The sequence below is a fragment of the Molossus molossus genome, unplaced genomic scaffold (genome assembly GCF_014108415.1).
Source record: "Molossus molossus isolate mMolMol1 unplaced genomic scaffold, mMolMol1.p scaffold_m16_p_1, whole genome shotgun sequence".
Classification (NCBI taxonomy): Eukaryota; Metazoa; Chordata; class Mammalia; order Chiroptera; family Molossidae; genus Molossus; species Molossus molossus.
In genome coordinates, this window is record NW_023425344.1 from 122,221,985 (window position 1) to 122,234,837 (window position 12,853).

Here is a 12,853-nt window from a genome sequence, read left to right on the forward strand (position 1 = left end):
ATGGTCATTATTATCTCATGGTGGGGGATGGGCCTCCTGAAGGGATCTCCAAGGGTTTGGGAGCAGGCCTGGAAGAGGGTCTGTTCATGCTCAGGGACTTCCAGAAGCTCCTGCCAAGGCAGTGGCCAAAAGCATCAACTAGATGAACTAGGCTTTAGACCCACAGGGGTGTCCTGAGGCCCATGAGCATCATGGCTTCGGCCACCTCTGTTCTGGGGTCATCCCAGGCAGAATATCACTGTAGCTTTGACTTAGACCTTTCCAGGGATTTGGGAACATCAGCTCTTGCCACAAGCATTTATCGTGTGCCTGCTATATGCCACTTCCCATGGAAAGTGCCCAGTCTTTGAGGCTGAGGGAGGCGGTTCTAGGGCTTACTTTTGGACTGCCCAGACCCAGGTCACCACCCTAGCTTTGCCCTATTTTTCATTAGGACATACTCTGAGCCTACCCTGGGCTGTGAAGCATTCTGGATTGGGATCCACCTGCACATGAGCTGGCCAGAAAGGTCAGATGTGGCCCCACCCACTTGCACCAAACCTAGCTGCTCCAGACAACCCTGAAAAGGGATGCCCTGAATGGTAGAAATGCAAAGAGCCAGATAGGTCACCTTGTCACACGATTATACATTTCTGAGCTTCACAGTCAGGTGTGAGTGACTTCCTGTTCTCCCTAGGTGTTTGGAATTGTCATTTAACCTCTCAGACCTCAATCTTCCCATCTGTAACATAAAGGTAGTCTTACTACTCTGGGTTGGTAGGAAGTTAAATGAGGGAGTGTATGTATTTGTTGATTGGTGGAGTTCCTTGCATTCAGGAAGAACTTCGATCAATAGTGGTGATGATGATTGCTGTTGAATTTAACCCTGGTACAGATGGAAAGACTGCAGACCAGAAAGGCTAGTAGCTTATCCAGTTAAATAGCTACTAAATGACAGGACCAGGGTCTGGGAATTCAAGACTCCTAGAACCTTAGACTTCTAAGACTGGCTCAGGGCTTCTCAGAGCCAAGCCTGGGAAACCCCACGTGGCAGGAGACCTCTTCAGTGAGCACAGGGACAGGTAAAGGATTCCTTGGGCATGGGGGTGGTTTGTATGTAAAGAGGCCATTAGTGTGCAAGGCTCAAGAACCTGACAATCCTGTCCAGCTCTAGAGAGACCAGAGCACAGTCTTTCCATTGCCCAGCCCTGGACACCCTGCTCAGCACTGTCCTCCCACAGGAGGCAGCTGTGGTTTGTCCCTTAGCCCTCTGGGATGCCTGGGTACCTGGGGCTTCACAGAGTTCTGGTAAGAGCAAGGGATTTATGGGGCCACATTATTCTGCCTGCTGAGTGGGAACAAGACCCCCGAGGATATGCTGGGACCAAGAATTGTGAGGTTTTCAGATAGAGAGAGTCAGTTTGGGGGGACATAAGTGCCCAGGTCAGGATGCTGGATTGGCCTAAGCAAAGGAGCCTGGGGACTGGGCAGAGCCCGGACTGGGAGCTAGGTGGCCTGGCTTTCAGTACTGTTCTTTTCTAACTGTGGAACCTTTATCCATAGCAGAGGGTAATGAAGTCAAATGCTAAAAGCTCTGCCAGATACATAAGGGAGAATACAGCCTGGAAAGTTAGGCTAGAGAGGCTACTTTTTCTATGGCCTGACAACCTCTGAAGGGGAAAGAGGAGGAGCAGATACCATCTCACCCTTCCCCTTCCCTGGCACACACACAGCTGGGACTCTGCACCCAGAGGTGATTGGGAGGGGAGGGTAAAGCCTTCCTGGGCCACCCACATTCCACATGGTCCCAGTAGCTCCAGTGTACCTTAGACCCAGTGGGTTTGTGGAGTTAGCACGTCCTGCCACCTCAAGTTCTTTAGGGAGCTGCTGCTCTGCCCACATTCCAGCCTGGGTCTGAGTTACTGGGGGATAGGCAAGATACTGAATCCTCAGAATTTAGTCTATTTTCCAGGAGACCAAGACCAGAGGCAGCCTCCAGAACCATTTTTCTATAAGACAGTGTGCCTTAAAGAGAAAAAAAAGGTAATAATGCCGAGATCCTACCCTGGACAAGCATATGGACCTGGCCAAGGATGGCACCCAGCAGGGTGAGTATTAGAGCAGCAAGCATCCAGCATGTTCCCATCAAAATGAGAATCTGGTTTACCCCCTCAAAAATGAGAATCTGAGACTCAGAGAAAGTAAGTAACCAGCCTAGTGTCACACAGCAGAGTGAATAGGGCATGGTCTTTGGAGTCAGGCTGACCTTGGTTCAAATCCCACCTCGGGTGTGAGACCTGTTTGGTGTACAGTCATGACCACTGCTATCAGCCATTATGGACAAGCAAGGAAGTGCTGACTGTATAGGGGGCACAGTAGGTGATCTCAAAGAGCTAGAATGGGGTTGGGGTAAAAACCAAACCAGCTCATGCCTTCTATTTTGCCACTAAAGGCCTTGGGGCTGAGGGGAAGGTGGGAGCTGACTTAGGCCATCACTCCTGTCTGCACAGGACAGACAGATGGCCATGCCCTGGGGCCCTGGAGGACAAAGCCACTACCTTTGTTTGGAGGGATGGAGGTCTGAGAGCAAGGGAGAAAGGGTGAGAGGAACAGTGCAACCCCCTGGCTAGTATTAGAAGTCCAGGATACCTTGAGCCTTTTAGGGTCTAAAGTCAGGGCTCATGGGGTATAAGGAGCAGGGAAGCACAGACTACCTAGAGTTAAGTGATTTTGGGGGGCCCCCACAGAACCTGGTTCCATGATATATCACTTTTCCTGCTTCTCTCCCCAATTTGGTGTTTTCTGATGACATGACAGCCTGGCTGAAAGTCATCCCCAGCTCCCATTCCAAAAGCCCAGCTCCAGCTTCCTTCACAGTTGGTTTTGCTACAATCTCTGATCTCTTCATTCCAATTCTCCAGAGGAAAAAATAGTCTGATTTGGCCACCTGTCAGCCAATGGATATTGGTTGTCTCAAAGACAGGAGCTCCAATCAGCTTGTCCAGTCAGCTGAGGCCAAGGAACTGACCTTATTCAAGCCAAATTTGGGTGAAGATGGAACAGAAAGGACAAAGGGACTATAACATTTCTCTATTGCTGCATGACAACCACCCCAAAATTTAGTGGTTTAAAACAATAATCATTTATTTGCTCTCAGTTTTACAACTGGGCAGGGCTTGGTAAAGATAGCTCATCTGTGCTCTATATAGTATTGATTAGGGAGACTTGACTGGGGCTGAAAGATCCAAGGTGGCTTCTGGCCACGCCTGTCATCTCAGCTGGGGAGGCTGTAAGGGCTGGAGGCCAGCTGGCTTCTCTATGTCCACATGGTCTCTCCAGCAGGCTGGCTGGACTTCTATATGGTAGCTTAGCACTCCAAGATAACGAAATGGAAGCACCCCCCTGCCACACACATGCGCGCGCAAACACACACATTCAAGAGGAGGGAGACAGACCAGTTCCTAGGGAGAGGAGCTACAAAGGCACATGGGCAAAAGGGCATGCAGGATGTGAGGGCCATTGCAGCCACCCTCCTCAGGAATCCTGTGGTGCCTGGTCCTTTCAGGAACCACTCATTTGTGCACAGGCTGCCATAGTTTACCCAGGAGTAGGGGACTTACTGGCCTAAGGATGGATCTACAGCTGGCAAGTAAAGAGCCAGGATTTGAACCCAAGTTTGCTGATTCTGGTGCAGTGTCCTTTCGAGCAGAAGCAGGCAGTGGTGTGTTTGGGGTGGAGGTGGGGGACCAGGGGTAATATAGCAAAACTAGTAATAGCTACTGCCTTTTAAGGGCTGTGCCAGGCATGAGGCCAGACACTTTACCTATGTTCTCTTCCTCAATCCTACCACAAGGAGGTTCTCATATGCTCCCTTTCAAATGAGAATACCAAGGCTCAGGAAGAAGTGACTGCATGGGGTTTACCACCAGGTAGTGATGAAGTCAGGATTCATACTCAGGACACCAGTACTTCACAGCAGAAAAAGCACCATATTGGTCACCTTATTCTAAACCACTTCACACTCAGGTTTCCCATCTGTAAAGTGGGCACAGTCCCATCACGTCCCATGGCCTTCTTCCTTTGTGTGATGGAATAAGCTGGTGGTGGGGAGTGTGCTGTGGCAGGGGTGGGTGAGCGCTTGGCTCAAGGTGGGTCAGGATCAAAGCTTTTGTCAGTCAATTCCCTGCTCCTAGTTCCCAATCCACCTGACATCTCTGTGGGGCCCTGGGATCAGAGTGTAATATATAAGGCCCAGCCACTTGTTCTGAGGACCTGGCAATTTGGCCCTGGTACCTGCTGGGCAACTGGTGGCTACTGGGCTGGGGTCTGACAACAGTGGCCACATAGTGTGGCCCTGGCTCTGACTGCCTGAGGGAGATGACTGCTCAGCCTGTAAAGAGATTTACAGCTTTCCCATAAACCTATTATGGCTCATCCTGTATCCCCAGCCCAGGCCCTGTCATCATGCCAGGTGACTGGCGGTGTCTGGAAAGGCTAGGCTGGCGTCTTTGGGGGCTGTGGAGACTGAGGGACGCCTCAGGGTCTCAACCCCAGCCCCACTCCTCTCCCATTTCCTTCACACCACAGTCTTCATGCCAACCTATGCCCTGGATGTGGCCTCAGCAGAGACCAGGGCCTGGCTCTCCTGGTACTTCCTACCAGCTCCAGCTCCATACCCCTGCTTCCTGTCTGGGCTGGGACACATTGACATAAATCCTGGGGATATAACAACAGGTTGTTCCCAGGAACAGGAGGAAGAGCAAGCTGGGGAAAGAAGGCAAGAGAAAGGACCAATGGGCCCTCCCCTGGAACTACCCCTTCCAGTTCCCAGTGTTCAGAGTATGACTGTCCCTTTGTTTTGATGATGAACACAAGTCTCAGAGAAGCTGAGCCATTGTGCAAGGTTGCACAGCTGAGTTGCAGCACCTTGGCAAGCACAGAATGCTCATTGTATGTTCCTATTTTGCAGATGAGGAAACAGAATCAGAGAGGAGAAGTGGCAGGTCCAAGGTCACAAAATGAGTCAGTGGTAGCCACAACTCTGCCTCAGCTAAACTGTGGGGTGGTGACACAGAGGCAACCACTGTGGCATCTACAAAGCCTTTCAGCCCCAGAGGAGGGCACACTGGAGGCCCTGACTTTGCTCTTGGACTAGCAGATACATAGCTCATTTAAAAATATGGCATCATAAAGAAAAGAGACACAGGCACAGTAAAGCTTGTCCCCTCCATTGCCTGCCAGCTCGAGAGCCTCTTTCAGGACACTCCATGGGTATAGAGAATAGACCTGGGTGGGAAGGGGTTATGGGAGCCCCTTGGCAATATCCAGAGCTGGGGTGGGGTGAAGCTTTCCAAGTATGGGTGGGCTGTACCAGCTGGGTTTCTTTACTCCTTTTTGGCTTCAGGGTTCACCTACACCTCACTGGTATCTTCTGTCCACTTCCCTGCCCTGACACTGCTGCTGAAGTGAAGCAGAGTTACAGCTGCTCCAGCAGATGAGATTTACTGCCCACCCTGCCCCTGGGCCATAACTGCCCCTCACCATGCTCGGTACTAACCATGTAGCCACCTGGAACAGAGGCCCATCTGCCTGCCCTCAGCCCTGGCCCCCGCAGGCTACCTTTTGCCTATTCCCCGAAACCTTCCTCGGGTACTGCTTAGTCTGGGGCCAGGACAGCTAAAGCCCCCAGGGACCCAGCCAGCATAGCAGCTCTCCCCTCCCCTCCCACACACACCCTGGAGTTCCCCTTTCTGGAGTGTTCCAATCTTTTCCTCAGGGAGCCTGCCAGTCTTCTACCACTTGGGATGAGTCCCTGCCCCTCTGCTTCACTTTCCCTCTCTATACAACTGCTGTTTGGACCACATTGACTCCAAGAGCTCAGCTAGGCCAGGTGGCCCATGAAGAATGGGACAAGAACCACTGCCCTCTGGTGAGTCTGGGGACCAGGTGGAGGGGGTGCCAGTGGCAGGGAAGGAGGACTAGTGGAAGGCCCTGCAGCCAGAGATGCACAGCGGGACTGCCTGACCATGGGCTAGCACCTGGATGGCCATGAGCCAAGAGAACAGCTGTTCCCTTTCTCCTGTAGGGAAGCTGGAAGGGGGACAGGAACACTGCAAGGTTGATGGGCCCCTGAGTTGCCCAGAGGCAGAAGGGGCTGTTAAAGGTGCAGGGTGAATGGGAGAATTGTTCTGTGGCGAGGCAAAGAGCTAGAGAGGCCAGGTTCCCAGGTCCCAGGTGGGTTCTCCCTCATGAAAAAGAGTTTTCCAAACACACTGTAGGAAGGGGAGCATGGGGTGGGGCTGTACATGAAGGAATATCACCAGGTAAGTACCACATAGCTGTGGAGCCCAGTGTTCCACAGGCAGTTGGAGGCAAAGGGAAGATTACCATTCACGTAGAGAGAGGAGCTCAAAGGCAGTTACAATTTTTCAAGGGTCCCCAGGCCCTCAGCTGTAGTTCCCCTGGCTTAGGATGAAGAAAATCTACTTTGAATCCCTGCCCTTAAAATCTCCCCTGTGCCAGGGACAGAATTCCCCCTCTTGCTGGCTCTCAGTGTTCCTGTGGGAGGGAGAGCTAACATACATGTTCACAACTGGGGAAGCCGAGGCAGGTGTTCTGTAGAGCATCATCCAGGCAATGGGGAGCCATGGTGGGTGCCTGAGCATGAGAGGGACACATCACAGACTCTAAGGAGGAAAGAGTTAAGGTATGAGAACAGAGGAAGCAGAGGTCAAGTATGCACACCTCTCTGCTTGCACACACACACACTTGCACACACCTACTCCAGTGGGCACACATGTGGACATAAAAGAGATCACATATACAGCTTCACACATTCTTCCACACACATGCAACATCATGTGTCAATAGACAAATCTTTTCACACACCCATGGAACAAACACCATTAGTGTACATCCAGCTGTTCATATTGGTACACCACACTCTCACCCATGCATGCACACTAAAACACAGACCTGCAGAACAGACCCCACCCCTTCCCACCCTCCATAGCACACAGAGATAAAGACACTCACATCCAGAACCAAGCTTCCACCATGTGGGTCCTTCCAGAGGTCCATGGCCTTCACCTTGTGGTCTTCTTCCTGAGTTTACAGCATGACCATGCTGGCCCTGTGCACAGTGCTCACTTACCCTGCACCCACATATGAGCCTGTGCATACACATGCACAGGCTGGCAACAGCCCCTAGCCTTGCTCTGTCCAGGCTGGCCAATGATAGCATGCCTCCAGGTGATATCTCCTAGGTAACCAGGGGTTACCTAGGCTACTGACTGGGAGGGACCAAGGAGGAGAGTGGCTGCGAGGACTCGCCCCCCACCTCCATATACACGTATGTCTCCCTGGGCCCTTCCTTAGTCCTTACAGGGTTAGAAGGCAGAGCTAGGCTGAGGGCAGAAGTGGTAAGGGTGCCCCAAAGGCACAGGTGAACATCCCGACTAAAGATGCCTGGTGTGGCCTACCCCACAGGTCTGTGAAGGAACCTGGCTCAAAGGATCCCCCTATAATCAGCCTGGTCCCCTTTCTCCAGAGGATTCTGAAGAGTTTGCATTGCCCTCCTTTTCCTCAAATGGAAGATCCTCCCCTCCAGACCTCCCCACATGTTCTTTCCTCTGCTTTGAATGCCCCCTACCTTCCTCTTTCCCCACCATGCACACTCATACACACATGCTCACTTCTTTTTTTCTGGCAACCTTCAGCTCATGGTATAGGTCACTTCGCTTCCCCAAATAGACTTTTCTTTATCACCACTGCCCCTGTCCCCTCCCCACCCCTGCCCTCGTTCTGAATCAACCCCCTGGTTTAGGGCCTACCAACAATGGGGCTACTGTGCAAGACCATACCTTGAGGGTTTGACTCACATTGAAACACAAAGCATGCTAACAGGTGAGGTTGGTCAAAAGGGTCGAGTGCAGGGGTTTAAGAGCATGGGATCTGGAACCAGAAAACTGGGGTCTAAATCCTGGCTCTGCCATGTACCAGCTATGTGATTTTGGGTAAGTTGCCCATGTAACATGTGAGGATTAAAATAGATCATGTCTGCAAAGCACTTGGAACAGTGTCTGGTGATCAAGTGACCAATAATTGTTTGCTTCTACTTTTATTATTCTTATGTACTCTCCATTAAATGTATATAATGCCACCTTCCTCACACATCTTCCAGTCCCCAACCTTCATTCAGAACAATCATGGGGCCTTGGACCAGGTGACTCATAGGTAGTGAGCAATGGCGGGTTTGTTCCTGACACACAGCAAGACCTATTCCAATACCAGGTACCTTGTCCAAGAGGTAGATTTGTCCCATCAGGGTAGAAATAAAGAGTCCATGGTGATAACCAATAATAATTATTTTATTCTATTGAATGGAAAAGCCTATCTGTCTCTCTCTTTAGGAACATTAAAAGCAAGCATGATTTCTAACAGGCCCTGTAGAGAGGTTCTGCAAGCCTTTCTCTTTCTCTGGCTGATGGCCCATCTACTACCTACTCTGGGTGGGGCCTATGGTTCTCAGCCTTGGAGACAGCCACCACCATTTATTTCAACTGCTCCCACTAGAAGGGGAGGTTGTTCCCTGCCAGAAAGAGGGATCTCACCCACAGGAGGCAACTTTGCTCAGGGTCTTCTTGCTACTCTCATCCAGATTCAATCTGTAGTTATTCATTTCTCTGGGAGCACTTATGCCTGCCTACAGCCATTTTGAAATCTCACTTCTGCTTTGTCTTCTGGGTCAGGGCCTAGCCCAGATCAGCTCTTACTCTCTGATGCTGACCAATCAGTTTCCCCTCCCCGGATTTCACTTTCCCCATCTCTAGAACAGAGTGATAGTTCTTGCTCTGGAGCACTCCTTTGCCCCTTCCTGGCTCCCCTACTGCCCACATATTCTTGAGCACCTACTCTCACCAGGTACTAGCCAGGAGCAAGGCTAGCAAAGTTCCTGCCCTCTCAAAGCTTAGAATCTGTTGGGGGAGACAGAATCCAAGTGGCAGATTACTTAAATAATACACATTTAAAATTGTGATCAGAGAGGTGAGTAACAGGCTTCTTCATGATTCACAAAGCACTCTGTAACTTATATAACAACAGTGATGGTGAGGAGAGTAACCACAGCTCTCCACTTGAGTGCCTGAGGGCTCCACCCCTGGCTCTCAGGGCCCAGGCAGAGGGCAGAGTAGAGCCGTCTTCAAACAGTCAGCTCGGCTCCTCTCATGCCCAGACATCTCTCTGGGGGGAGGGCAAGCAGCCTTCCCCTCATCAAAGTAGGACTTCCAACTCTGCCCTGTTCTGCATAACTGGCTTCCAGGGAGATCCACTGAGGGGATTTGGCACATCCTGCTTTCTGTCTCTGTTCCACACTAATCCCAGGCACCCTGGGGCACAGCTTCACTTTGTAAAACCCAGATACTCAGTCCCACCTTCCAGGGTTATGGGGAAGCTTGGACACAGTGCCACAGAAAACACCTGGCTTTTGTGATTGCCATGTAGGTACCACATGCTGTTCCTCACTGGGCTCTCCAGAGCAAATCAGTGAAAGATGCGGGGGATGTGGTGTAACTTTTAGTGTCTGTATCCAAAAACGATTTGACTGCAAGGAACAAAAGCCCACTTAAAGATAATCTCTAGCCCTGGCTGGTTTGGCTCAGCGGGTAAAGGCGACCAGAGACACCTGGGTTTGGTTCCCGATAAGGGCACGTACCTCGGTTGTGGTTAGTCCCCAGCCCTGGTTGGGGTAGTGTGGGTGGTAACCAGTCAATGTGTCTCTCTCACATTGATGTGTCTCTCTCTCTTCCTCCCTCTCTCCTTCCTGCTCTATCTGAAGATAAATGCAAAAATGTCCTCGGGTGAGGATTTAAACACAAAAAGGTAATCTCTAACAAGGGGGTTTCTGTAAGGATATAGTCTCAGGGAAGCCCAGCACAAGAAGCTTCCTCTCTTTCTTAGCTCAGCTCTGCCTGCATAGCAGCTCAGGTCACCTGTCCCTTTTTTCACAGGGAGCGGCTTCCTCTCCTGCCCAATCAGAGGGCAGCTTCAGCTCCCTGCTGCAACTCATTCAGCCTCAGAATTCAGTTCCAAATTCCCAAGAGAAACTGTGATGGGCCAGGATTAGGTGAAGGATTCACACTGACAGACTCTTCCAAGCTGTGGGAGGTGTAGGGTCTCTAAGTAGGCGTGTAAGGGGAGTGAAAATGGTGGCTTTCTCTAGACCAGTGGCTCTCAACGCTGGCTGCACATTGGAATCACCAGGAAGCTTTGAAAACTACCTAATTCCCACTCCCAGATATTCCAGTTTCAACAAACTGGGTTGCTACTTGGGTAATGGGAGTTTTAAGAGTCCCTCAGGTGATTCTAATATATAGCCAAGGTATAGACCATCACCCTAAAGACTTCCTGGTGGATGAGTCCACCCTGCAGGTGTCATCCATCCCTCTAGGTTGGTCTTGTTTCAAGCCAGGTGAAAGGTTCATCCTCCAAGGGGGTAATTCCCAAGCCAACTCCAAGATAAGATAAGGTCAGAATCCTGACTCTCTAGTCCAGCCTGGTCCAGCCCTACTGAACCTGAATGTCTGGGGAGGAGTTCTGCTTATTCTAATTACCAAGAAAGCTGGGGACATTGGGCTAAATGATAATTTTTCCCACTATCCATGCAGCTAACATAATCATGGGGGAAATCAGTCCAAGTGCAGTGGACACTTTCCACATAACAAAGGGGGATGTAGAAGTGAGCTTTCATCTCAGCACTGTACAACTGTCATTAGTAAGGGCCAAGTGGACCCCTTGGAGAGAAGTAGGCAATAGGATCGGTTCTAATACCCCAGATCTTTGTGCTCAAAGAACAGAGTAGATATCAATTGTTCTGTCTTCCCACTCCCAACCATGTGGTATGACTAGGAATGCTGTCTTCTTATGGAACCCACCACCCCAGACATAGCCCACTCTAGGGGAGGGCACCTGACCCAAGTTGGGTCAGTCCATACCTGCATCTCCTTGCTGCTGTGAGTGGACAAGAAATTAGCAAGGGCCCAACTGCAACTAATCAGAACCCTTCCCTAGTGTGTTTAAACATGAAACCATAGAACATCAATATCAGTTTTTCCTTGCAGTTGGGGCTGGGAAAAATCAGCTGGGGAGATCCCAGAGCCATGTTTCCAGTTCACAGAGGATGCAGAGAGAGGAATAGGGAAGCTATGGAAAGTGTTCCTGACTCCGCTTTTCTTTCTGGTCTCTGAGCCTGGCTGTCAGTGGGCCCCAGGTCTGGGTCCCAACAACTATGAGCACAGCATAATGAGCAGCTTTGCCTCCATATACCATGCGGCACTAATTCCATACTTTATCTTAGTGTCTATTTCTTGTCATCTCAGTCGTGGGGTCATTATCTGTCTTAGGGCCAATGTCAGTGGATTTTTGCCCTTTTCATGTAAGATTACAGAGAAATTTGAAGAAACACAATTGCAAAACGAACTGCCAGGCTTTCCTGTCCCAAATTGAAAACCATCTGTTGGTGTCTGTCTCTACCAGGAGCTAGAATATCTCACCTTTGCTCCCCTCTGCATATCTGTTTCATTCTTCTCATCTCTGACAACCAAGTTGTCCCTCACCTATCAACATGCATTTAGCTGAGCTTGACCACCCCAAGATGGCAGCCTCTGCCCAAGGCCAGCACAACTTTGAGTCTCAGTTCTCTGTACCTAACATACTCTCTGGGCTCTGATTTCAAATTCCCATGAGACACACTGATTGGCCAAGTTTTAGTCAGGTGATATCAACTTTGCCTAATCAGCTGTGGCTTGGGGACCCACCATTGTTCACCAGATTCTGGACCCCACCATTGGAACTCAGGGACAAGAGGGAGATTACTTTTGTATAAACTAAACTGAAGCTACACATTCTCCACGAGGGCTCATTCCTCAGCCAGTCAAGAAGAAAAAGGGGGAGTCTTAACCAGGGGGTTGGCTGATTCTGCTAGCAGGACCTAGTAAGCTGATAAGGAGGGATAGGCAGAGTGGCCCTCACCCTCACTCCCACCTCTCCGAGGCAGCAGCTGTAGAACTGCTTTGCATCCTGTCCAGGTATTTCCAGTAAATAAACATTGACGCTTTCGATATCATGTTAATTTCACAGGCAGCTGCTCTGCTGACAGTTTCCACACTCTGTCAGTGCCTCTTGTCACTTTTATACTCATAGGTTTCCTGACTACAGACATAAAAACAAATTGCTCAAAAAGCCCTGGTGAAGTGACAGGGAACAGCATGGATGCCTCAGTTGGGGATAAATAGCTCTGTCCAGGGTCCTAAAGTCAGGGCACCACAGGGATGAGTATCCACCAGTGGAACCTTAGTCAGGCCTCTCTACCTTTCTGGGCCATAGTTTTCACATTTGTGAAGTGGAGCTAATGTTCATCAATGTTTCTTGGGGACCTACATTGAGAGTTTGGGTCAACCCAGGAAGATCCAATCCAAATGATGGCTGTTGTCTAGCTTTGACCTTCAGCATAAACCCAGAGCCATTCAAGCACGGACTTATGCTCATTGTGCACATGAGAAAGCTGAGGCCTGATGCAGGGCAGTGATATGCTCAGTGTTACACTGGGAGACAGAAGATCTGGAGACAGTGGCTCCAGCTGATTTGATAGCTGTCATCTACATAAGCTAGGACCCTAGGACCATAGAGATGGTGGAGTCAGAGACCCCTGCCTTGTCCCAAGCCCAGTCCCTTAGGGCATTTGGATTTCTTCTGATATACAGAGTCATAAGGTCTCATGCATATGCATGATAATTCCTACCACAGGCTGAGCAGAGACAACAGTTCTAAGTTAAGGTCTTCCTGTGTTCTAGGACCCTCCCTGTCAGCCTGTGTTCCT